This window comes from Phoenix dactylifera, chromosome 11 (genome assembly GCF_051530095.1).
Source record: "Phoenix dactylifera cultivar Ajwa chromosome 11, Ajwa_hap1_PhDact_Kaust_v1.1, whole genome shotgun sequence".
Classification (NCBI taxonomy): Eukaryota; Viridiplantae; Streptophyta; class Magnoliopsida; order Arecales; family Arecaceae; genus Phoenix; species Phoenix dactylifera.
This window is the reverse complement of record NC_143200.1, coordinates 13,917,503-13,945,438: the sequence shown is the minus strand read 5'-3', so window position 1 is coordinate 13,945,438 and position 27,936 is coordinate 13,917,503. Positions and strand designations below refer to the sequence as shown.

At 40.0% G+C, this 27,936-nt stretch overlaps 1 protein-coding gene and 1 non-coding gene across 3 annotated transcripts in view; both read right to left on the bottom strand.

Annotated features, from left to right (window-relative positions):
• Nucleotides 1–27,936, bottom strand: part of LOC120108724 (uncharacterized) — a 99,126-nt gene that overhangs the window by 53,631 nt on the left and 17,559 nt on the right. The window lies entirely within an intron of this gene.
• On the bottom strand, nucleotides 24,733–24,838 carry LOC120109325 (small nucleolar RNA R71). The gene has a single exon (XR_005510268.2). It is a non-coding gene; the product is annotated as a small nucleolar RNA R71 (small nucleolar RNA).

The window sequence follows — 27,936 nt, the reverse complement described above, 5'->3', positions numbered from 1 at the left end:
ATCTGAACGCAATACAAGTGTACTATTTATGTAAATAAATTAAACAAACTTAGTCTCAAACTAGGTGGAATCAAGAAACTTCATCTCATCTAAAGGGAACCAGAAAGAGTATGGCCGTCAAACCACGTACAGGTCAAGGAATTATCTGTGTTCAATAGAAATCATTAGGTCTAGCATGAAAGGTGCAAGAAGACAACGTTTTTTATTAAAAAAGAAAAAAAATATTAAAAAATATTAGAAAAAAGAAAAAGAAAAGAAAAGAATGGCTTCCAATAATAAAGAACACAAAGCTATATCCACTACAGGCCAGACACAAGTCAATTCTTGTATAAAAATAAATGGAGCCTTTTTGGAAGCCAAAAAAGGAATCATGTTTAGCCTACGAGAAGTGAGTCCTAAGAAACCAAAACAGACAATTTACCTAGAATACACAATATTTGGCTTTGTAACGAGCCAACCTCAGTTCGAAAAATAAATCACCGAGTCAACCAGATATGCTAATTGTTGGTCCATTTGAACTTTAGAAGATAAGACTACATCCTAAAAAATAATAATCATAAAACAATCATTCACAACTTAATAGAATATAATCATCCCGACATATCACAAGCCTTACCTTTATGATACATAATACATTCAAGAAAACAAAAAAAAGGCATCCCCAAGGTTTCTGCCACTTAGCATCTGAGGTGTTTCGAATACATGATGCACAGGTCAAATGGAGCAACCTGACCATTGCACCAAGCCCCGCCCGCACGTAATACATTAACAAACATGCTCAGGCATGAAATCATGAAAATTAAAGAGAAAGAGAGGTTGAAAAAGAAATGGTAAAGTATCCAGTACAACATGCAGAAATGTTTTCCAAGCCAAAGGAAAGTCATGCAGATCAATGTAACCAACAAGGTTAACAAAAAATGATTAAATGATTGAAGGATTGGAATTACCACACAGTATGTCACAAGGATATAACCATAACTGATGGCCAGCAGACAAAACAAAGAGAAATTCTTCTGGTTCTGAACTTGATCTAATATAAAAAGGCATAGGAGCTATACAGGGATTAGTCTAATAGTTCGGTTCTGAGACTATGCAAATGCATTTTCAGATGATCATGTCATTATCTCATGGGAACTGCCTATGATACTATTTGAAAGTGTACTAAGAGAACCAACCACATTTGTCAAATAAAATATTAAGCAACATACACAGCACATAAAAATGGGAGCAAAAGTAGAGGTGTCACTGTCATGATTTATAGAAAACAAGGATGTAAATGTTAGAAAAACACCACAGCTTCCCAAATTAAATGAGAGCAGAAATAAAAATGAAAAAACATATTAACTTAATTAGCCAATCGCAACAAATGGGAGAAAAAGTTATCCAATGGTGAAGCAGGCATTTCAGATAACTTTATAACAAGAGACGTAAAAGAATTGCAGAAAAAAAAAAAGCACAATAAGATTCACACATAAACTGGTAGTTCATGTAAAAGAGCCCATGTATTTATGGTCGGGATTTTGTCAAGGAGAAAATGTAAAAATGTGACACATTCGAGTATTGAGCAAACAACTCCTGATTTTTGACAAGCAAAATAGAAACTTTGAGAATTTGGGTTCTCGAAGTCAAAATCGTACCTTTATCGATACCATCTTTATCTTGAAACTACCATCAGCCTCCAAATCCAATGAATTCTTCAGGAACAACCGAAAAATTACATCAAAAAAAATTTAATTACAGTTATGTAATTAAAGAAGTCTTACAAAAATATAATCTTCAAAAAACAAGAAATTGAAAGGCAAAAAGGGAAAAGGAAGAAGAGGCTCAAATTCAACACTTCCAGAAGTTCCTCGCCTATTGCTAGAGAAGTTGACACGCAAAGAAGAGGAGTAATTTCACAACTTGCCAATCATCTCATTAATATACATGCACGCAAAAAAGAGGAGAAGATCCCTGCACCTCTTCTCCTCTGGTGATGACCTCTCCAACTTACAATGAATGCAGATCGGGTGCCAGCAATGTAGTAGACCTTCCATATATGTCTCGCCTATTGCTAGAGAAGATGGCATGCAAAGAAGAGAAGAACAATTTTAGAAGTCACCCCTTGTTGCATGAATATTCATACATAAATACATCCATACACAATAAAGCGAAGAAGAAAAGGAGAAGGAACAATGCTTGAAGGGTAACTGAGAAATCACTATAGATGCTCACCTCCTCTCTCAAGTAGAAAGCTAGGAGAAAGAAGAGGTGGAAGGTTGAGCCTTGTTTACCAACATAAAAGAACTAGCTCTTTGAGAAGGCGATTATCCGTCACATTGTATGCCCGCCCATGCTCCTAATTCTTGGAACCATTATAAATACCATTTTGAACCTTATGTCTTACATGACAAGTTCACATAATCTCCAGCATTAGATAAACAGGTCTACTGCAACAAATAAATAAGGTTTACTGCAAATCCGAATATTACTCAAGAGGGTTCCCTCTCAACTCACAACCTACCAATGCTTTCAAATCAAGATCTGGTCAGAACAGGTCAGCAACAAATGGATAATTTAATCTAGTATACCAGTCTAAAAATTGGTGTCCAGCACTATTGATGCTTGTTGAACGTCAGTAACAGACCAAAAAGTTAATCTGATTCAAGAAATCACAGCCTTAAGCAATAAAAGTAATACTCTGACAAATTGTTGGCAAATAAATCAAAATATACTTACAAACTTCAAGAAATACTGCAATCGGACAGTTTTTCGACCTGAGCATGCTGTTCCACCAATCAGATATGCTTGCTAAAGAGACATCAATGGTTAGGATTTATCGACAATTTCCACAGAAAATCACGAATCTAGCCCCTACAAGATGAGATGACCATGAGATGACCAAACTATTTCATCCAGAGTCTAGACCAACAGTGACCTACAAACAGCATCCACCATGAAAGGCTTGATCATATCATTCAAAGTTCACAGCAAGAGGCAACAAAAGCATAGAAATTACTATAATCGATCCATGAAAACACTAAAGTTATATGTGTCTCAGACACAAAGGCAAAAAATAGCATACACAACCCCATAATGCCAACATCAAATAGATGTTGGGGCATTCTACAAACGTGGTGCGAGCAACAACAAATTAAAGCAGGTGGACAACCAATTGAATCACCAAGGCTAACGGAACCAAAAAAAGTTTGCTCAAAATTTGATGACCATCGTTCACATGTCATCAAATGGAGCAAGCAATGGCAGCGAACTGAGACAACAACCAGCACAAATCTATGTACAACAACCAAGCAAGATGAGAGATATAGAAGCAATAAAATAATCCAAACTCTTTATATGAAGAACCAGAGAAATAGTCTTAGCATCTGACGAAATAAGCCTCCAAAGAAATTCTATATAGCAACCTTTTAAGCTCAATGGTTTAGGATTTACCATGGATTTTGTTTGATTCTGGCTATTCACATTTCTTTATTTCAGTCAGTTTTTCTAGAGAATTACACTGCATACCTAAAAATTGAGGCATGATTAATTTCGAGGATGAAATTTATTTAAGAGGGAAAGAATAAGTGTCCGGGCTCGGGCTCGATACTAACTAGGCTCAATACTTTTGAGGCCCAGTTTAAGGGTATTTGCGCCAGGTCGTTAATGGGGCCGTATTGGGCCCATGGATGGCAACCCTCGCCTCACGCCTGAGGACTGAAGTGACGGGCCCCAGCTGGCCAGTGGGGGGAAGGCCAGCTGTTGGGCCCTCATCCATGCAAAATGGGAGTCTGCCACCTCTCACCCAGGTTGAAAGGACAAGCCCAGCGGGCCAGAGGGAAAGGGCAGCTGTAGGCTTCGGAAGCAAGGAGGAAGGAGAGGGTGCCACCTCTCCAAGGGTCACCTCCTAAGCAGAGTTTATTTAAACTCTCAGTTTCTTAACTTAGGAGTTAATATACCCTCTTATTCCTTAGCCCTCTGGAGTACTGTACCAGAGAAGCCGAACCCTAGAGCCGAAGGTTGAAGGAGCTGAACCTCTGAAGCCCTAGGAGAGGAAGGAGGGATTTCTTGAAGGTTGTACTGCTCGTGCTATTGGGGGCGGTAGTCGGCAATAGCACGGCCGTGTCGCGAATCGTGTCCGGGGCGTGACATATGTCACTTCAGTTGTGGTTATGATAAAAATAAAAAAGGGAACAGAAATACTTTGAACACACCTGCAATTAATATAACTTATGACGTGAATGCTTTAAGGCCTGTAACATCACGTGAAGATTGAACTCAGGTGAGATCAAATGAATAATGCTTATCGAACATTGAATTAAAACAACAAAATGCACAATATCATAGCCCAAAAAAAAAAATTTGTTAGACCGAAAATTAACTATTTATCAAAGACGGATACAATGACGGGGAGTGCAATCAACTAGCAGACCATTTCATCTACAGTTTAGACCAACAAGGACCTACAGACAGCATCTACCAAAAAAGGGTTGATCATGCCATTCAAAGTTGACCGCAAGAGGTAACAAATGCAAAGAAATTACCATAATCCATCCATGAAAATACTAAAGTTATGTGTCTCAATCACAGCGGCAAAAAACAGCATACAAAACCACAAAATGCCTACATTAAATAGATGTTCGGGCATTCCACAAACGTGGTGCGTGCAACAACATATTAAAGCAGGTGGACAACCAATTGCATCACCAAGACTACCGGACCCAAAAAAAGTTTGCTCAAAATTTGATGACCATCAATTACGTGCCACCAAACGGAGCAAGCAATGGCAGCCAACCGAAACAACCACCAGCATAAATTCATATACAACAACCAAGCAGGACGAGAGATATAGAAGCAATAAAATAATCCAAACTCTTTCTATGAAGAACTAGAGAACTAGTCCTAGCATTTAACGAAATAAGCATCCGAAGAAATCCTATATAGCAACCTTTTAAGCTCAATGGTTTTGAATTTCCCGTGGATTTAGAATGTCAGAGATCATTCCACATGCCAGAACGTCAACAATTGAAAAGAGGGAGAGAGAGCACAATGAAACAATATAGAACATAACCTCCAGAACCAATTGAATCACCAAGGCTAATGGAACCAAAAAAAAGTTTGCTCAAAATTTGATGACCATCGTTCACATGTCATCAAATGGAGCAAGCAATGGTAGCGAACTAAGACAACAACCAGCACAAATCTATGTACATACAACAACCAAGCAAGATGAGAGATATAGAAGCAATAAAATAATCCAAACTCTTTATATGAAGAACCAGATAAATAGTCTTAGCATCTGACGAAATAAGCCTCCAAAGAAATTCTATATAGCAACCTTTTAAGCTCAATGGTTTAGGATTTCCCATGGATTTTGTTTGATTCTGGCCATGCACATTTCTTTATTTCAGTTAGTTTTTCTAGAGAATTACACTGCATACCTAAGAATAGAGGTATGATTAATTTCGAGGATGAAATTTATTTAAGAGGGAAAGAATGTAACATCCGGGCCTGATACTAACTGGGCCCAATACTTCTGAGGCCCAGTTTAAGGGTATTTGGGCTCGGTCGTTAATGGGGCCGTATTGGGCCCATGGATGGCAACCCTCACCTCACGCCTGAGGACTGAAGTGACGGGCCCCCGCTGGCCAATAGGGGGGAAGACCAGCTGTTGGGCCCTCATCCATGCAAAATGGGAGTCTGCCACCTCGCCCAGGTTGAAAGGACAAGCCCAGCTGGCCTGAGGGAAAGGGCATCTGTAGGCTTCCGGAGCAAGGAGGAAGGAGAGGGTGCCGCCTCTCCAAGGGTCACCTCCTAAGCAGAGTTTATTTAAACTCTCAGTTTCTTAACTTAGGAGTTACTATACCCTCTTATTCCTTAGCCCTCTCGAGTACTGTACCAGAGAAGCCGAACCCTAGAGCCGAAGGTTGATGGAGCTGAACCTCTGAAGCCCTAGGAGAGGAAGGAGGGATTTCTTGAAGGGTGTACTGCTCGGCTGTAGCCAACCCGGAGCAAGGTATGACCTGATTTACTTAAATGGGTTTAAACAAAATAAAAAGAGGGAAAGTTCCTCGGTGGAATATTTCTCCCCTCTGTTTCAACAGTAAAACAGAGGAAAAAAGACACTAGCACAGAGATGGAAGAAGAAATACACTGTACTACCTTATATAATACACAGCAAATATTTTAAATATATGACAGTTTGACAAGTCTGACTACCCTGTTACCCATGTATGAGGCTTCGTGCTATTGTGGGCGGTAGTCGGCAATAGCACGGCCATGTCACGGATCCGGGTCCGGGGCGTGACATATGTCACTTCAGTTGTGGATATGATAAAAATAAAAAAGGGAACAGAAATACTTTGAACACAACTGCAATTAATATAACTTATGACGTGAATGCTTTAAGGCCTGTAGCATTACGTGAAGATTGAACTTAGGTGAGATCAAATGAATAATGCTTATCGAAAAAATGAATTAAAACAACAAAATGCACATTATCATAGCCCCAAAAAAAAAATTTGTTGGTCCGAAAATTAACTATTTATCAAAGACAAATACAATGGCAGAGAGTGCAATCAACTAGCAGACCATTTCATCCACAGTTTAGACCAACAGGGACCTACAGACAGCATCTACCAAAAAAGGATTGATCATATCATTCAAAGTTGACAGCAAGAGGTAACAAACGCAAAGAAATTACCATAATCCATCCATGAAAATACTAAAGTTATATGTGTCTCAGTCACAGCGGCAAAAAACAGCATACAGAACCACATAATGCCAACATTAAATAGATGTTCGGGCATTCCACAAATGTGGTGCGTGCAACAACATATTAAAGCAGGTGGACAACCAATTGCATCACCAAGACTACCGGACCCAAAAAAAGTTTGCTCAAAATTTGATGACCATCAATTACGTGTCATCAAACGGAGCAAGCAATGGCAGCCAACCGAAACAACAACCAGCATAAATTTATGTACAACAACCAAGCAGGACGAGAGATATAGAAGCAATAAAATATCCAAACTCTTTCTATGCAGAACTAGAGAACTAGTCATAGCATTTAACGAAATAAGCATCCAAAGAAATCCTATATAGCAACCTTTTAAGCTCAATGGTTTAGAATTTCCCATGGATTTAGAATGTCAGAGATCATTTCACATGCCAGAACGTCAACAATTGAAAAAAGGGAGAGAAAGCACATCGAAACAATATAGAACATAACCTCCAGAACAAAATTAGATGGAGTCCCACCAACAACCAAGAATACCAAATCTAGATTGAACAAACACCGATCAAAATATTATCTCACTATTATTCAAGTCCAGAGAGAACTTAGAGCAAAGTTGACAAAATAAAATATCTGAACCAAGTTCAAAACTTTTGAAGATATACTGAAGAAAAGGGAGAGAGGGAGAGAGACTTTGACCAAGATCTCCCCACTTCCTACACTCTCCACCTAAATCTACTTTAAAATCTCTCGGAAACACAACCGTAAAAAGAATATTGAAAACAAAAATCCCAGCAATTTGAAAGCAGGGAAGGGGAAGATGGAGAGGGGGGCTCTGATTCACCGATTGATCTGCAACTAATAAATCAAAATGGCTGCAAATAGTTGCCTGCAAGATTGCCTTGCCGTCAAGAGAATAACTGCTTTCCTCTCAATTGTAGCGAAACCCTCGAGCAAGAATCATCATAGCCTCCTTGTAAAGAACCCAAAAGCAGCGCCGCTCTCCCAATTTGGGAAACAAAGAAGAATAAGAAAAGCAAAAGAGAAGGCACATAAACAAAGAGAAAAAGATAACAAGAAGCACAACATCGCGACCATTATCCACCCGGGAGACCAAGAACAAGTAGGAGGAGAAGAAATAGAATACCAGCAAATCTTGAGAAAGAGAACTAGAAGCCGACCTAGGAAAAAGATCCCACAATGTCTTCTTCTCCTCCCCCCTTCTAACCATGGCCGCTGCTCGGATGTCTGCGAAACAGCAGACATTCAAAAGCTGCTCGCTCTACCGCTACCGAAGACGACATAACCGCCAGCACCAAACTATTTCATCCACAGCTTAAGAGTTTAGACCAACAGTGACCAACAAACAGCATCCACCTTGAAAGGCTTGATCATATCATGACAGGAAGAGGCGACAAAAGCACAGAAACGACTTCTTGCACTAATCGATGTGACCATCTAGCAATGGTATCCGACGTCCGGATAGGCAGAATATATGCGAAACAAATATTCTGAAACCCTAGACTATGGTTACTGTATAATTCATCCCTTTGACTACTAATGCTAGGATGACCTCAGAGTTCTGTCAACTCTCTAACCAGTACATCCACTATGTGATCAACTTTAGAAATCCTGTGACTCATCACAAGGATTGCCCTGGCCAAGATTTTGCTAAATTGAACACAGCATTATCTCCTATTTTCAGGAGGGGTCAATTCCATCTTGACTCACGCACTGATTTCGCAAGTACTTGACTGCACCCAGTAACCTTCCGTTCCAGAATTAGAGATTCTGCTAGTTCGGTACTAAAGTACAGTAAGTTGCTTGCTAATCACTGTGGTGATCTCAGGTCTGAGGGATATTTACACCCATATCCACTCGGAACATCTCTTGACAGTAGAGCGTTCCGGAATTGGTCACGTTCAGTGAAATGTACTCCACTGCACCTGTGTGACATATCAGTATCTCCACACTCCTTGGTTAAGAGGACAACCAACGTATATGTCTCATAACGAACTAATCTCGACAATGCTGTTGTCCTATTAACAGCATATCATTTGGTCGCAAATAGGTTTAAGAACATAAATCCTTCTTTATCATAAAATAAGTCTTAAGAACATCATATAAGAGATCATTTGAAGATGTACAATGAAATGATGAATAAGCCAAATAACACTTTATTAATTTATCAATCAATTCCCAACGAATATAAGAGATCAACACGCTGACGATTGACACGTCGGATACAACTCCCAACAATTACCCCCCCGGGAGACCAACAACAAGTTGAAGGAGAAGAAGAAAGAGAAGACCAACAAATCGTGAGTAAAAGAACTAGAAGCCGACCTGGGGAAAAGATCCCACAGTGTCTCTTATTCTCCCCCCATCGAACGATTGTTGCTGCTCAATTGTCTGCGGAACAGCAGACCTTCCGGAGCTGCTCGCTCAATCGCTGCTGAAGAGAACATAATCTCCAGCACCAAACTATTTCAACCACAGTCTAGACCAACAGTGACCTACAAACAACATCCACCATGAAAGGCCTGACCATATCATTCAAAGTTGACAGCAAGAAGCAACAAAAGCATAGAAATTACTATAATCGATCCATGAAAACACTAAAGTTATATGTGTGCCCCAGTCACAAGCAAAAAATAGCATACAGAACCACTTATTGAACACGTGAAGATTGAACATAGGTGAGATCAACTGAATAATGCTTATTGAACATTGAATTAAAACAAAAAAATGCACATTACCATAGCCCAAAAAAATAAAATTGTTGGTTCAAAAATTAACTATTTATCAACGCCAGATACGATGACTAGAAGTGCAATCAACTAGCAGAACATTTCATCCACAGTTCAAACCAACAGTGACCTACAAACAGCATCTACCAAGAAAGGGTCGATCATATCATTCAAAGTTTATAGCAACAGGTAACAAACGCGCAGAAATTACTATAATACATCCACGAAAACACTAAAGTTATATGTGTCTCAGTCACAGTGGCAAAAAACAGCATACAGAACCACATAATGCCAACATTAAATAGATGCGGGGGCATTCCACAAACGTGGTGCGGGCAACAACAAATTAAAGCGGGTGGACAACCAATTGCATCACCAAGACTAACAGACCCAAAAAAAGTTTGCCCAGAACTTGATGACCATCATTCACATGTCATCAAATGGAGCAAGCAATGGCAGCCAACCGAAACAACAACCAGCACAAATTTATGCACAACAACCAAGTAGGATGAGAGATATAGAAGCAATAAAATAATCCAAACTCTTTATATGAAGAACCAGAGAACTAGTCTTAGCATTTAACGAAATAAGCCTCCGGAGAAATCCTAAATAGCAACCTTTTAAGCTTAATGGTTTAGGATTTCCCATGAATTTAGCATGTCAGAGATCATTTCACAAGCCAGAACATTAACAATTGAAAAGAGGGAGAGAGAGCACATCGAAACAATATAGAACATAACCACCAGAACCAAACTAAACGGAGTACCACAAACAGCCAAGAATGCCAAATCCAAGATTGCCTCGTCCTCAAGAAAATAGCCGCTTTCCTTTCATAGCAAAACCCGGGTCCAAGAATCATCACAACCTTCTGGAGAAAATGGCCTTAACATATAAATTCAAAAGCTGTCAATAAAAGAATAAAGTGCAATATTTAATGAACAAATCAACCAACAGAAGAGTAGGAAAAGAAATGGTATACGAAGTTGAGTAGGAGGAAAGGCATATAGCGATCCAAAAATCTTGTCCAGTCTCCAATAGGCTGCAGCAGTAGCCTGCAGAACAATGGACCTTCCAACTTGCAAAGCATAAAATTTTTATATTTTATTTCCGCCCTTTCCAATTTGATTAGCAAATAATACTACGAAATAGCTAGGAAGAAAAAGGGGCAAATAAATAGCTATGAAGAAAAAGGGGCAAATAAATAGAAGTGAATCTTATAAATAACAAATTCGGAATAATTCTAGTAGTCAAACAATAGTAATAAGTTTATAAGGAAAGAGTATTTCATGAACAGTTGTAGTGGAAAATCAAATTCAAACTATTGTATAGAAATTCCTGCAGCAGCAACCGATAGACCACCACATAGCAATAGAGTATGATCCAGGCCTCTGAAGCATAAAAGTTTACAAGTGAATCAAATTACCACCAGATATACAGAGATAAGTAGCAAGATCAGGAAAAATAAAAGTAGACAAAGGACCAGAATAAATAATTGATTGATTGGATAACTGTTACCAAGACTAAGGACATCATCATGGGAAAGTCCAAAGAGATTACCCTAGTTAATACCAACTCTAGAGAAATTTCTACCTCGGCTTCTGCAACTCCTACATAAATGAAGCGCAAAAATGGAACTTAAAGTTATCGCCAGCACTAGTTGGCCTCTAAGCAAGCCACTTCGTCTTTTTTCACACTATTACTTGAAGAAAAGATGGAAAATAGAGAATAATGAAGGATGACAGAATCCATGCAAGACCAAAAATTACCTGGGAAAGAATAAGTGAAATAAAAAAGAAGAGTCAGGAAAACTGAAAAAATGAGGTTGGAATGCGAGCAGATTTGAAACATGTAAAAATGTGACAGCCTGTTATTGAGCAAACAACACCTGATTTTTGACAAGCAAAATACAAACTTTGAGGATTTGGGTTCTCGAAGTCAAAATCGTACCTTTTTTTATAGCATCCTTATCCCAAAACTTTCATCAGCCTCCAAATCCTATGAATTCTTCAGGAACAGAAGAAAAAACACATCAAAAGAAATATAATTACAGTTATGTAATTAAAGAAGTCATAAAAAAACATAATCTTCAAAAAACAAGAAATTAAAAGGAAAAAAGGGAAGAGGAAGAAGAGGCTCAAATTCACCACTTCCAGAAGTTCCTCGCCTATTGCTAGAGAAGCTGCCACGCAAAGAAGAGAACTGCAATTTTACAAGTCACCCATCTTCTCATCAATATACATACATACACAAAAAAGAGCAGAAGAAAGCTAGGGGGCAGGAGAGGTGGAAGGCTGAGCCTTTTTTACCAACATACAAGAACCAACTCTTTGAGAAGGCGATTATCCGTCACATTGTATGCCTGCCCGTGCTCCATCTAAAGCATGGAACCATTATAAAAGCCATTTTGAAGCTTATGTCTTGCATGACAAGCTCACAAAATCTCGAGCATTAGATAATCAGGTCTACTGCAATAAATAAATAAGGTTTACCGCAAATCTGAATATGACTCAAGAGGGTTCCTTCCCAGCTCACAACCTACCAGTACTTTCAAATCAAGATATGGTCAGAACCGGTCAGCAACACATGAATCACTTAATCTAGTATACCAATCTAAAATATGACTAGCTGTACTGATGCTTGTTGAACATCAAGAACAGATCAAAAAGCCAATCTGATTGAAGAAAGCACAGCCATAAGCAATAAAGGTAATAGTAAGGCAAATTGTTGGGAAATAAATCAAAATATACTTACGTACTTAAAGAAATACTGCGATCGGACAGTTTTTCGACCTTTGCATGTTGTTCCACCAATTAGATATGCTTGCTTAAGAGACATCAATGGTTAGGATTTATCAAGGACAGCTTCCACAGAAAATCACGAATCTAGCCCCTATAAAATGAGATGACCAGGAGTAGAAATAGTTCATTTGAAGGATAACACAGGAATGAGTAAAGATGCTGTCATCTTCACCCAAAAAGTTCGGACTTTTGCTGCAGCATAGGGTCCAACAATAGCTGAGAAGTGAGTACTAAGAAATCAAAACAGAAAATTTACCTAGAATACACGATATTTGGCTTTGTAACAAGTCAATCTCAGATCCAAAAATAAATCAGAGTCAACCAACATATGCTTATTGTTGGTCCATTTGAACTTCAGCAGATATGGCTACACCCTACAAAATGATAAGGATAAAACAATCATTCACGACTTAATAGAATATAATCATTACAAGATATCACAAATCTCACCCTTATTAGACATAATACATTCAAAAGAAAAAAAAAGGCGTCCCAAGGTTTTTGCCCCACAGGATCTCGAGAGGTGGTTCGAACACATAATATGCACAGGTCAATATGGAGCAACCTTACCACTGCACCAAGCCCCGCCCACATAAAATACATTAACAAACATACTAAAATTACAATACAAACTCAGGCATGAAAACATGAAAATTAAAGTTTCCAAGCAAATGGAAAGTCATGCAGATTCATTGTAACCAACAAGGTTAATAAAAAAAGATTAAAGGACTGGAATTACCACACGGTAGGTCACAAGGATATAACCATAACTGATGGCCAGCAGACAAAATAATGAGAAATTCTTCCGATTCGAAACTTGATCTAATATAAAAAGGGATAGGAGCTATACTGGGATTAGTCTAATAGTTCTGAGATTATGCAAATGCATTTTCAGAAGATCATGTCCTTGTCTCATGGCAACGGCAAATGATACTATTTGAAAGTTGTGCTAAGAGAACCAAACAATTTTGTCAAATAAAAGATTAAGCAACATACACAGCACATAAAAATGGGAGCAAAAGTAGTGGTGTCCCTATCATGATGTACAGAAAACAAGGATGTAAATGTCAGCAAAAGACCAGAGCATCCAAATTAACTGAGGGCAGAAAAAAAAAATGAAAAAACAACTTAAATTAATTTGTCAAGATTCAAACGCAACAAATGGGAGAAAAAGTTATCCAATAGTGAAGCAGGCATTTCAATTAACTTAATAACAAGAGACCTAAAAGAATTGCAGAAAAATAATAGTATAATAAGATTCACAAATAAACCGGTAGTCCATGTAAAAGAACCCATCTATTTATGGTCAGGATTTTGTTATGTCACTTCAGTTGTGGATATGATAAGAATAAAAAAGGAACAGAGATACTTTAGAACCCAACTACAATTAATATAAGTTATGACATAAATGCTTTAAGGCCTGTAGCATCACGTGAAGATTAAACTTAGGTGAGATCAACTAAATAATGCTTACTGAACAACGAATTAAAACAACAAAATGCACATTACCATACCCAAAAAATATTGTTGGATTGAAAATTAATTATTTATCAATGCCTGATACAATGACATGAAGTGCGATCATCCAGCAGACTATTTCATCCACAGTTTAGACTTTAGACCAACAGAGACCTAGAAACAGCATCTACCATGAAAGGCATGACTAATTAAAAATGGGGGCAAAAGTAGTGGTGTCACTATCATGATGTACAGAAAACAAGGATGTAAATGTCAGCAAAAGACCAGAGCATCCCAAATTAAATGAGAGTAGAAATAAAAATGAAAAAAACAAATTAAATTAATTAGTCAATCGCAACCAAGTTCAAAACTGTTGAAGATATACTGAAGAAAAGGGAGAGAGGGAGGCTGAACCAAGTTCCCCACTTCCTTGACTCTCCACCTAAATCTACTTTAAAATCTCTCAAAAATTCAAGAAACCCTTAAAAAAGAATCTTGAAAACAAAAAGCCCAGCAATTAGAAAGCAGAGAAGGCGAAGATGAAGAGGGAGGCTGAAATTCAAGGAACTCTCAAAACTAAGTGCACTTAAACATAATGGAGAGGAGATCCATGACTTACTGTGTAATGCATAAATTACAGGAACGGTGATTCTATATCCCACCATAATCAACACAAAATCACATGGATAGCATGCCAATAACAAGTGTAGAAAAATGCAGAACTTATATAACTATTGGCGACATAATTCAGTTATCACAGAGCTTACTTAATTATAAGAATATAAAAACTAAGATGCCATAAAATAGGTGCCTCCCTCTCTTGAAAAGCGGGAGGAATACTTAGTAAGTATGAATGGGAAACTAAATACATGGTGACTTGATCAAGAGAAAAAAAACATAGTTGGCTTCTAGAAAAAAGAAGCATGTGAAAACTCAAAAGACAGAATTTAAAGCCACCACAGAGGGGCTAGGGCTTCCGGTGGAGACGAAGGAGGGGGGGGGGGGGGCGAGAGAGAGAGAGAGAGAGAGAGGATGGAGGCGAAGAGGCGGGAAAACTCTGGAAAGAAAAACGGAGGAGGTGGTGGCGCCACCAGAGGGAGGAGGAGAAAAAGAAAATAAAAGAAAATAAAGAAAGAAGAAGAGGGGAAAAAAAAAAGGAGGATCGTACCTAGGTCTCTCGCGCCTCCTTCTCGGTCACGGTGGTTCTCCTCCTCCGCCGTGGTCGGATCGGGGTAAGGGAGGTCCCCGGAGACTAAAACTCACTCCGGCATCACTTTGGAGGAGGTTTAGGCCCTTCCTCTCCCACTGCTCCCACCCTGGAGAAGGGCACCCCTCGGCCGCAGTCGCCGGAGCGGCTGCAGGCCGAGGAAGCGTCCGCCTCCTCAGGGGAGCTCCCAGGGGCTCGGCCCCACCTCGGGGACCCCGTTCGACTCCTCCGGCACCACTTCGGAGGAGGTCCAGGGCCCCCTACCCTTTCCCTTCTCCCGCTCCGAGGTGGGAGCATCTCCCGGAGGAGGCTCGCCCCACGGTGGCACGGCGAGAGGGAGAAGAGGAGGTGGGAGGGGGGAAGCAAAGAGAGAGAGGAAGGAGGGGAGAAGGGCTCGGCCGGAGGTGAAAGAAGAAGAAAGAAAGGGGCTAGGGCTTCCGGTGGAGACGAAGGAAGGGGGGCGAGAGAGAGAGAGAGAGAGAGAGAGGATGGAGGCGAAGAGGCGGGAAAACTCTGGAAAGAAAAACGGAGGAGGTGGTGGCGCCACCACAGAGGGAGGAGAAAAAGAAAATAAAAGAAAATAAAAGAAAATAAAGAAAGAAAAAGAGGGGGAAAAAAGGAGGATCGTACCTGGGTCTCTCGCGCCTCCTTCTCGGTCACGGTGGTTCTCCTCCTCCGCCGTGGTCGGATCGGGGTAAGGGAGGTCCCCGGAGACTAAAACTCACTCCGGCATCACTTGGGAGGAGGTTTAGGCCCTCCCTCTCCCACTGCTCCCACCCTGGAGAAGGGCACCCCTCGGCCGCAGTCGCCGGAGCGGCTGCAGGCCGAGGAAGCGTCCGCCTCCTCAGGGGAGCTCCCAGGGGCTCGGCCCCACCTCGGGGACCCGTTTGACTCCTCCGGCACCACTTCGGAGGAGGTCCAGGGCCCCCTACCCTTTCCCTTCTGCCGCTCCGAGGTGGGAGCATCTCCCGGAGGAGGCTCGCCCCACGGTGGCACGGCGAGAGGGAGAAGAGGAGGTGGGAGGGGGGAAGCAGAGAGAGAGAGGAAGGAGGGGAGAAGGGCTCGGCCGGAGGTGAAAGAAGAAGAAAGAAAGGGGCTAGGGCTTCCGGTGGAGACGAAGGAAGGGGGGAGCGAGAGAGAGAGAGGATGGAGGCGAAGAGGCGGGAAAACTCTGGAAAGAAAAACGGAGGAGGTGGTGGCGCCACCACAGAGGGAGGAGGAGAAAAAGAAAATAAAAGAAAATAAAGAAAGAAAAAGAGGGGAAAAAAAAAAGGAGGATCGTACCTGGGTCTCTCGCGCCTCCTTCTCGGTCACGGTGGTTCTCCTCCTCCGCCGTGGTCGGATCGGGGTAAGGGAGGTCCCCGGAGACTAAAACTCACTCCGGCATCACTTTGGAGGAGGTTTAGGCCCTCCCTCTCCCACTGCTCCCACCCTGGAGAAGGGCACCCCTCGGCCGCAGTCGCCGGAGCGGCTGCAGGCCGAGGAAGCGTCCGCCTTCTGCGGCTCCGAGGTGGAAGCATCTCCCGGAGGAGGCTCGCCCCACGGTGGCACGGCGAGAGGGAGAAGAGGAGGTGGGAGGGGGGAAGCAAAGAGAGAGAGGAAGGAGGGGAGAAGGGCTCGGCCGGAGGTGAAAGAAGAAGAAAGAAAGGGGCTAGGGCTTCCGGTGGAGACGAAGGAGGGGGGGGTGGCGAGAGAGAGAGAGAGAGAGAGAGGATGGAGGCGAAGAGGCGGGAATACTCTGGAAGAAGGACCTTAACGGTTACGGCATAACGGGGCGGATCCTGGTTCGGGTCCAAAACCCGTTAAGCCCAATAAAAAGTAATTGGCTTAGCTAAATCTGGCTAAGCCCGGTCCCAAACAGATTAGGCTAAAGCTGGACGAGCCTAAATTGCAGACCAAGTTAAATGCGAATTAAATCAAGCCCAAATTCAGTTGGGTCCGAACCCAATTAAGCTGAGCTAGTCCTAGCAGGCCCAATTCAATCTGAATCAAGCCTAATTCAACTAATTAGAGACCAAATTGGCTTTGGACCGTCCCTAATTCAAGCCCAAATGATTTAAAATGATACTAGACCAAGGTTAGACCCAATTAGACCTTGAACTGAGCCTAATGACCCAATCAGAAGACCAATTTGACAAATGGTCTACATTTTGCGCCAAAACTATAAATGAATTATTTAGCAATGAAATCTTATCCTTGCCAAAAAATCAAAATCTGTTTGCAATGAAACTTATTCAGTCACCATATATAAAAAAGATTAGTGATGAAACTAATTTGTCACCAAAAAACTCTAGATTTTTTTTTTTTCATTTTTGCATCCACATATAAACATTTGGGAACAATTCATTTTGCTTTGCAAGTCTTGCAGCCATGCACCATATTTTAAGACTTGTCAAAGTAATGGGCCAAATAATGTATTTTATCTGTTGATGCACCTTTTTTCCCCTTCACAACCAGCTTAATGTGTTGCTAGTGGCCCTGCAAGAACTTCGGAAGAGGGAACAATGTACACCAGCAGTGGTGCCATACATCTGTAAACAAACTGAAAAGAGCATCTCTAAATCTTACTGAGTCCCACCCCCAATTGATTGAGTCACCCTTATATTTATTTATATAAATAAAGACATAGCATATATCCTCTATATAGATCATAGGATTACTCTATGAATAGGTCAATTCTCTAAGGCCTTCGCATTCCTAATCCTATAGGGCCGGACGGCTTTGTTTGCCCTAGCTTGGCGAATCACATCCCATCCCTGCTTTTCGACGACTTTCCATTTTTCTTCGTATTTTCTTCCTATTTGACTAATTGGACTCCCTCGTCATAGTCTTCTTTTTTCCGAGTAAGAATTGCTTGCCTCGACTAGTGTGAAAGAGTGAGACGAACGAGACCAAGGCCATATAGAGTAACAGCTAATAAAAGAAGCTATTATGTCCATTCGAAAACCAATGGTCGCTTAATTGCTAAATTGACTCAAATCCTACGAGCAAAGAAAGATAGGATCCCAAGTAAGTTTAGAAAAAATATTTTAATAGTATTTTTGCGAGACCCTGGAACTAGCCGGTCCACTTGACCGGCCCAGCCCCAAACTTTCGGCCTCACGGCCTCACGTGCGTTGCACGTGAGGGGGCGTGATCAAGGGGAGAATCATCCCGCAGAAGCCGAGAACACCTGGTTATTTTAGGGCTTCTTCCTCCTCCTTTGAAGCCATCCAAAGTCGAGCCGCCACGCCCAACTGGTTAGGGGTTCTCCTTCTTCTTCGTGTTGCCGCCCAAGAGAGAGGGAGGAGAGCCATTAAAGTAGCAAGTTGGGTGCTCTTCTTCCTCCATTTGCCGCTGGAAGGAAGCCGCCGGATCTTCGCCAGGGCTGAGGTAAGGATTCCTAGCCTTCACCTCTTTGTTATACCATTTGAAAAAAAAAGAAGAAAGAAAGAAGAAGAGAGGGAAGAAGGAGAAGGCCGACCACCGCGGGCACTTCTTCTTCTCCCGTGCGCATGCCTCCTCCGCGGGAAGAAGGAGAGGGTCGGCCGCCGCGAGCGTCGCCGGCCTCGACTTGGCCTCTCCCGGGCTCACCGACCTCCCTTCGCGAAAGAAGAAAGAAGAAGAAAGAAAGAGGGGGAAGGAGAGGAAGTCGGGTGAAGAGAAGAGGAGGAGAAAGAAAAAGAAAAAAAAGAAAGAAAGGGGGGAAGGAAGAGAGGAGTCAGGAGAAGAAGCGAAGAAAAGAAAAGAAAAGGAAAGGAAAGGAAAAGGAAAGAAAAGAAAAGAAAAAAGAAAAGGAAAGGAAAGAAAAGAAAAAGGAAAAGAAAGAGAATATATATATATATATATATCTTTATATATATATATATAAAGGGAGGGAGGTGGTTTACGGGTATGAACCCGAACTCGGAGAGCTAGGCACTTCTGCAGGCTCGATCATGGAAGGATGTTAAAATTTAAGTTATATAGATATATATAACTTAAATTTTAAAAGAAGAATATGATTTTTGGATATTAGGTTTTGCGAGGGATTTGCGTAATTAATTGGATTTGTTGTGGATCTCGTTCGCAAGGTAAGTAATGTAACCTTTTCTAGATTTATCGGTAAGTTATAAATATTTTCTCGAGTTGAGTTATCCTTGATTTACAAATTCGATGCATAGTGTTATATGTCTATTTTTAGAATATTGTATAATTCTGATTGAACATATTTGCTTTCGACTTGATTGTGTTTGATTGATTCGATATCATATTTTCGGTTTAGAAAATTGAACGTAATGCAAGAAAAGATAATAATAACTCGTAATAGATTCGGACTCGCAGTTGGGCTATGTTGAGGACCCCGCCAATAGAGGCTAATACATTGGTATCGTAAGAAGATTAGTCGGTGATATGACCCTGCCACAGGAAACATATGGTCATAGTTCGTGGCTGTTGAGTTGAATTCTGGTAAATTGAAAGAAATTAAGATATGAATGATATTTGGTTTTGACACTGCATGTTTTTATAACTAAAATATGAAATAGAGAATTAATTGAACTTCAACCTCGCTATGTTGAGAACCCCGCCAATGGAGGCAGCTACGTTGGCAATTGACTGTCCTGAAGGACGACAGGTATTAATCTAGTTCCAATATTTATTTCTATTTATTGTCTAGCTATGCCCACTGCTCCTTGTTAGACAACTTATTATGCTGCTAGAAAAGATTAAATAGTTACATAACAATTTTTTTTGATTAATTGTCAAAAGAAGAATATGAGCTTTTGAATTTCGAAAGTGTTCACACGGATTAAGACATAATAATGAATGTACCAATAAGCAAGTAATTCTAGGAGAAAAAAATCTCTAGACTTGACACGAGTATGTTGAGGTTTAAATCAGAGCGTGCAGAGGAAGTGTGGTGAATAGAATTATTTGACATTGGTTAAACAAGATGACTTTGATTTGAAGAGTGTTATGACTTGATTTGGAAGAAGTATTATTCTTGAACTGCATGTACAAAAATTTCATAGATTAAATTTCTTTTAAGGGAGGAAGGATGTGAGACCCTGGAACGGAGCCCAGTCCACTTGACCAGCCCAGCTCCAAACTTTCGGCCTCACGTGCGTTGCATGTGAGGGGGCGTGATGAAGGGGAGAATCATCCCGAAGAAGCCAGGAATGCCTGGTTATTTTTAGGGCTTCTTCCTCCTCCTTTGAAGCCATCCAAAGCGGAGCCGCCATGCCCAACTGGTTGGGGGTTCTCCTTCTTCTTCGTGTTGCCGCCCAAGAGAGAGGGAGGAGAGCCATTAAAGCAATGGGTTGGGTGCTCTTCTTCCTCCGTTTGCCGTCGGAAGGAAGCCGCCGGATTTTTGCCGAGGCTGAGGTAAAGATTCCTAGCCTTCACCTCTTTGTTATACCATTTGAAAAAAAAAGAGAAAGAAAGAAAGAAGAAGAGAGGGAAGAAGGAGAAGGCCGACCGCTGCGGGCTCTTCTTCTCCCATGCGCATGCCTCCTCCGTGGGAAGAAGGAGAGGGCCGGCCGCCGCGGGCATCGCCGGCCTCGACTTGGCCTCTCCCAAGTTCGCCGACCTCCCTTTGCGGGAGAAGAAAGAAGAAGAAAGAAAGCGGGGGAAGGAGAGGAAGTCGGGTGAAGAGAAGAGGAGGAGAAAGAAAAAGAAAAAAAGAAAGGGGGGAAGGAAGAGAGGAGTTGGGAGAAGATTCTGGAGAAGAAGAGAAGAAAAGAAAAGAAAAAGAAAAGAAAAGGAAAGAAAAGAAAAGAAAAGAAAAGAAAAGGAAAAGGAAAAGAAAAAGAAAGAGAAAAGGAAATATATATATATATAAAGGGAGGGAGGTGGTTTACGGGTATGAACCTGAACTCGGAGTGCTAGGCACTTCTGCAGGCTCGACCATGGAAGGATGTTAAAATTTAAGTTTTATATATATATATATATATATATATATAGTGATGAATTTTAAAAGAAGAATATGATTTTTGGATATTAGGTTCTGTGAGGGATTTGCGTAATTAATTGGATTTGTTGTGGATCTCGTTCATAAGGTAAGTAATGTAACCTTTTTCTAGATTTATCGGCAAGTTATAAATATTTTCTCGAGTCGAGTTATTCTTGATTTACAAATTCGATGCATGGTGTTATATGTCTATTTTTAGAATATTGTATAATTCTGATTGAACATATTTGCTTTCGACTTGGATTGTGTTTGATTGATTCGATATCATATTTTCGGTTTAGAAAATTGAACGTAATGCAAGAAAAGAATAAGAACTCGTAATAGATTTGGACTCGCAGTCGGGCTATGTTGAGAACCCTGCCAATAAGGGCTAATACATTGGTACCGCAAGAAGATTAGTCGGTGATATGACCTTGCCACAGGAAACATGTGGTCATAGTTCTCGGCTGTTAAGTTGAATTCTGATAAATTGAAAGAAATTGAGATATGAACGATATTTGGTTTTGACGCTGCATGTTTTCATAACTGAAATATGAAATAGAGAACTAATTGAACTTCAACCTAGCTATATTGAGGACCCCGCCAATGGGGGCAGATACGTTGGCAATTGACTATCCTGAAGGACTCACCGCGAGAAGATTAGTCGGTATTGATGACCCTGCCACAGAAAACATGTGGTCATAGTCCAGGATCGACAAGATGAATTGAATATGTGAAAGAATCTCGAAACCGTGAAAAGAATCTTAAGAATTTAAGAAATATTTGATTTGTATCTTAGAACTGCATATATATTTATTTTCTGCATATTATTGCCTGATTTATCTAGCTAGAGTGTTTGTTACTTACTGGGCTGTTTAGATCATTATACAATTTATTGTTGTTTTACAGATCTCGAGAACTAGTCTATTGAGGTTTCAAAATGGGAGGGCGACTAGAAGGATTGTGGCACAAGCTATCTTAAATTAGGGTTATTTAAGTTGAACTATTATCTTGGACATTTATTATAATTGTTAGACATTGCTAGGTTTTGTTATTTTAAGAACTAAGTTTTGCATGTTGGTAAATTATTGTTTCGCTGCATATTTAGAACTGTGAGACTTTATGACTTGAGTTAGTCAATGAAATAAGATTGCATTTATTTAGTTGAATTATTTTAAATTTATATAAATTGAGATGTTGGCTAAGATGCCTTGCATGCTCGTGGGGAGAGTTTACTACTGGTGTGCGGCGGTTGGCGCGACCCTTGGCTCGCGATTTCGGGCTGGGGGCGTGGCAATTTTAGTCATTTTGAAAAGGCAATACCTTCATCACTGCTTGCTATCATCAAAGAGTGTCAAAAGTTCTCATGGTTGTAAGGCCGTATCCAGCATATGTATTGGTACCACTAAACTTATTGTTGCTACTTGTTCACACTGAGGGTGAAATGACTTGAAACAATCAGTGCATTGTTGCCAGTTCAGCATTCTGGCAGCTCAAGTGGTTCCAAATATTTTCTTTCCTAAGGTGCAGCTTAATTTAGTTGTCAGAGTAGTTACAAAGGATAATCAAATTAAACAAACCTGCTTTTATTCCATAGCGTTTTCTTTATATGTTCATAATCTTTGTGCTCTTGTTAAAAATGTTTTTTTTTCTATTAGAGAACCAGCACTTGTGAAGAGAATTGGGGCTGCAACTGCTCTTGAAGTGAGAGCAACAGGTATTCCTTATGTTTTCGCTCCATGTGTTCGATAACAATGACATAAAACCATTATGTTGCTGTGAATTTTGGTTCTTACAGAAAAGATAAATAAGCTAAACATATCTCACGGAGAACATCCAGGACCATTCAGTTTCAGTCTTCTTCTGCTCGAGCCTTGTGCAGGTTTGTAGAGATCCAAGATGGGGTCGCTGCTATAAAAGCTACAGCGACGATCCAAAAATTGTCCAAGCAATGACAGAGATCATCCCTGGCCTGCAAGGAGAAATTCCAGCAAATTGTCCTTGTAGATCGGTTCGGTACGTCCGGTATGGAGATTGGTTCGGCATACCTCTCAGGTGCTCTTCGCGCTCTATTTGACCTTTGAAGAGGAGATGTGTGTTGTGGTTGTACCTTATCCATGGGTACATTTGGTTGAGGAATATCTTGTGTCTCCATTTGTAGGTCTTGAAGATGGATCTTCCTAACACTTCATGCTACACCGAAGATGGATCTTCCTAACACTCTTTATGCTTTTATTTTAAAAGGCTTGTAGCCAATTTGCATGCCTCTCCAAAAGATAAAAATTAAGAACACAGTCCCTAATGCAATGCTATGTGGTGGATTCCAAACCCTAGATCTATCTACTCTAATAAATTTCAATTCGCACTCATAGTTTAATTTAGTTAAATCAAGTTAGCAAATCCTTCTTCTTGATTTATTTTTAAAAGAAAAATAACTTATTCTTCAATCCCTGTGGACCGACACCCGTAATCACTATCCGACAGGATACGTGCTATTGCGTGGTTTATTTTCAAAATTGAAAGAACCGATCAAATTTTTGGCGCCGTTGCCGGGGATTGCTAGCATAGTTATTTTTCCTATCATTAAAAAAAATTAATTAATTAAAAAAAACTTTCAAAAAAAATATATATCTAAAATAAAATAAAAAATTATTTTCTATTATTGTTACTTTTTTTATCTCCTTTTTCTCTTCTACTAATTTTTTTTTAAAATTTTTCTTTTGGTCTTATTTGATCAGGAATCGAAGAGGAGATCTGGGCTATCAAAAAGGAATGCTTTAGAGGTTTGCTTAAAAAAATTTTAAATTGCTGGAAAAATTCCCTTTGGTAACCTCTAAACCTTTCTTATTTAAATTAATTATTAGCTTGAAATTTTGTGGTGATTGTTTGATTTTAATTTCAGCAAAAGTGTGAATACATGCTTGATATACATACACAAATTAATCCGCACATAGTAAGGGCAATCATCCCAACAAGATAAGAGCCGGATTTCATCATCGGACTCTTGCCCAACTTAGGTGAACTCAATCTCACATAGTGTCAGCTTAATTAAAATCAATTAGATATTGGCTCCTAGGGACATTCGAGCTCAATAGGATGAATATCACCGAAAGTTGCACCAATTTCGCTCTGTGGCTTAGTTGATGTCTAGGCAAGCTTTGTCCCTATAAGGGAGACAATTCATCTGTTCGAGGCAAGTGGGTTTTAAGTGGAACCTTTGCGAACGCATCGTGACCCCTCTACTTACCTGGGAGCTTACCTGGTCAACTCGGTTCATTAGACCGGATTGGAGGCTTAGGTGCCCTCTTCAAACCAGTTAGGAGCTGTCTAGTGGTTTTAGGACAAATACAAGGATTTATGTGTTTTTCTTTTATTGCATGCTTGATTGATCAAGTACTAGTGTATGCAAGGAAGTCGTTCTAGAGTATGTGACCTATTACCTTTTGACCCTGAAATAGAACGGACCCTTAGAAATATTCGAGCTGGAATCAAAACCTTAGAATCATTCCCACCTCCTGAGATGGCTGAAGAACAACCCAAACTCCTGAGGGAGTACTTTACTCCCACCATTTACACTTTCCCATCTTGCATTCGATTACCTGAAGTAGCAGCCGTACAATATGAAATAAAATCTAGTGTGATCCAAATGCTCCCATCTTTTTGTGGGCTCACCAATGAAGACCCATATAAACACCTAGATGAATTCCTTGAGATTTGCACTACTGTCAAGATTCAGAACTTTACTGATGTTGCTCTTAAACTTAGATTATTCCCCTTCTCCCTTAAAGATAGAGCCAAACAATGGTTGAATTCTTTAGAAGCCAACTCGATTCGTTTTTGGGATCAAATACAACAAGAATTCCTAAAAAAATACTTTCCCATAGGAAGAACAAACCAGTTTAGACGTGCCATTACAAGCTTCTCCCAAACTGAGGGAGAAGAATTTCATGAAACTTGGAAGAGATTTCGGGACCTAAGCCGTAAATGCCCTCATCATCAAATACCTAAGTGGCAACTAGTGCAATGTTTCTATGACGGATTAACTGAATGAAACCGTCAGATGATCGATGCTGCATGCGGGGGGACATTCATGCTTCAAAATGAGCATGAAGCATGGCAATTATTTGAAAATCTAAATGAAAACTCCCTCCACTATGCTTCTTGTTCTCGTCAAGCACCCCCGAATTCTCAAAGAAAAGGGACCATTTATGAAATAAGTCATTCTATGGACCTGTCTAGCAAGGTAGATGCATTGTCCCATAAGATTGACCAACTGATGATAGGTGGACATTACATGAACTCTTCCCAAGCACAAGTGTGTACTATCTATTAGCCCATCCCACCCTATTCATGAGTGCCCTTCAGCGCCCCAATTCTCCGAACTCGTGCAAGAACACATCAATGCTGCTCAAACACAGCCTAGATCGGGTACTGACCCATTTTCCAATACATATAATCCGGGATGGCGAAATCATCCAAATTTTTCTTGGAAGCAGCAAGCTTCGAACACAGCCCAACCCTATTCCCAAAATTTTCAAAATCCTCAGAATTTTCAAACCCCACAAAATATTCATCCCTACCGTCCCTCGATTCAATTTCAACACACTCCTCCTCCACCCCAAAGAAACACAGCCTTTGAGGAGAAAGTGTTGAACGCCCTTCAAGGTTTGGAAACCATTACACAATTGGTGCACTCTCACACGCAATCCATCGCCAAGCTAGAATCCCAAATGGGGCAACTAGCTAATGCACTGAACAAGCGAGAGGAACGAAAGCTTCCAAGCCAACCACTAAGTAATCCTAGGGGACAATATATGGCTCAAGAAAATCAATTAAATGCAATTCATCAGGAACAAGCCAATGCTTTGACTACCCTAAGGAGTGGACGTGTAGTAGACAATAAGATTGGGGAAGATAACAATAAGGAAGATGAAGAAGAGGATAGACATGTGTCAAATAAAAATCTAAAATCTTCTTATTCTTCAGCTAGTCCACCTTCTGCCAAAACTCACATCCCAAAGGCCCCATTTCCTGAAGCTCTTAATTCACCCTCTCCCTTTGGCAAGAAGGGAACTTCACTAGAGGAGATGATGGAGGTTTTCAAACAAGTGAAAATCAACCTTCCGCTTCTTGATGCTATTAGACAAGTTCCCTCCTATGCCAAATTTCTCAAAGACCTTTGTACACAAAAGCGAAAATCTAGGGCACATGTGCCTAAAAAGATCTTCCTAACTGAGCAAGTGAGTTCTATTCTCCAACACAACACTCCTCCAAAATTCAAAGATCCTAGTGCTCCCACCATCTCCTGTGTCTTAGGAAATAATTTCATTGATCGAGCACTCTTAGATCTAGGGGCAAGTGTCAACCTTTTACCTTATTCAGTTTATGAGAAACTTGGTTTAGGTGAGTTAAAACCAACCTCGGTATCCCTTCAATTGGCTGATCGATCTGTAAAAACACCAAGTGGGATAATTGAAGATGTTCTTGTCAAGGTAGACAAATTCTATTATTCAGTAGATTTCATTGTCCTTGATATGGAGCATGAGCCTAATCCTAAGAAACAAATCCCCGTGATCCTTGGGCGGCCCTTTTTAGCAACAGCCAATGCATGCATCAATTGTAGAACAGGGGTAATGAACATATCATTTGGGAACATGAAGGTAAAATTAAATGTGTTCAATGCGGCCGACCAACCCGCGAGGGAAGTTGAGTGTTTTATGATAGACAAAATAGATGACCTCATAAAAGAAGATGCAAAAAACTATCTCACTGTGTCTGGCTGAAGACAATAAACTTAGCGCTTGTTGGGAGGCAACCCAATTCTTTTAGTTTTCTTTAACATTGAGGACAATGTTAGGTTTAGGTTTGGGGGTATTTTTAAGTATTTTTAATCATTTTTTGTTTTGTTTGCATCTCTTGCATTCGTTTTCACTTCATAATGTCAGGTTTATCAAAAAAAATAAAAATATAAAAATATCTTTTTTAAAAAAAATATGTTCACTTTCATTTTTTATAAAATAATAATAATAAAAAAAATTAAAAAAAAGTTTTTGTTTTTAAAAAACCTCATTTTTATACATTAATACGAGATGCTAAACACACAAGGTATATAAAATCTAAAAAGCCCAATGACTAGTCGGAAGTAATACAAATTTAAGTTCTTTTAATTAAGTCTCTCTTAGGGAGTTGTAAGCTAATTAATACTTCGGAATTTCACTACACACTGGCCGACACTTCTAAGGTCTAGGCTCGACATTATATTGATAGTATAGTAGCAACCTTGGACCCTGATGAATCATACTTATCTAATTCAAAAAAAAAAAAATCATCAATAATAATGGATTTAGTCTGGAACATCGAAAAGGGCTACCTATTGTCAAAGGTCAAGTGAGCTTGTGATGAGAACTCCGAGCATAAGTCCGTAGGGGAGTCTTGATGCCTGACACCTTGTGCCAACTGGTGTGAGAGTTGTCGACTGATTGCTCGTTACATGGAGAAATCACGACAAGAGTAAAAGTGCACAATTTATATATCTTTATAAAAAAAAACTCTGTATTGACCTTGAAAAAGATAATAGTGTGAAAGCCGTCGTTGTAAAAATTCGAGTAAACTGGAATATTACAGATAAAGCCCGTGAGGTACTAAAGTAAACATCCACAACTCTCGAAATCCTGCAGATAAGATGATTTTGAATCAGTAAGCAGGTTCTTTCGACCAATCCTTGGAAACTACTGGTATTAGCAACATTTTGGAGATCCAAACCCTTAGCTTGTGAACGGTCCAGATTTCACCGAGCACTCCAGTATAAATGAGTCTTACAACTTTCCTAACAGGAACTTGATGACTTCAACTTGAATTGCATCTTGACCTAGGATTTGGGCTGACTTAGTAAATAAAACCGTGTGTGCTTTGAAATTCTTATCATTTATGTATGTTAAATTAGATTTTTTTTAAAAAAAAGAAAAAGGAAAAAAATTCATAACAATAATGATTTATTTTAATATTGAAGTTTGTGGGTATCTTCACTAGAAACCCTCACGAGAAAAAAAAAAGAAAAAGAAAAAAAAAATTCATAACAATAATGATTTATTTTGAAGTTT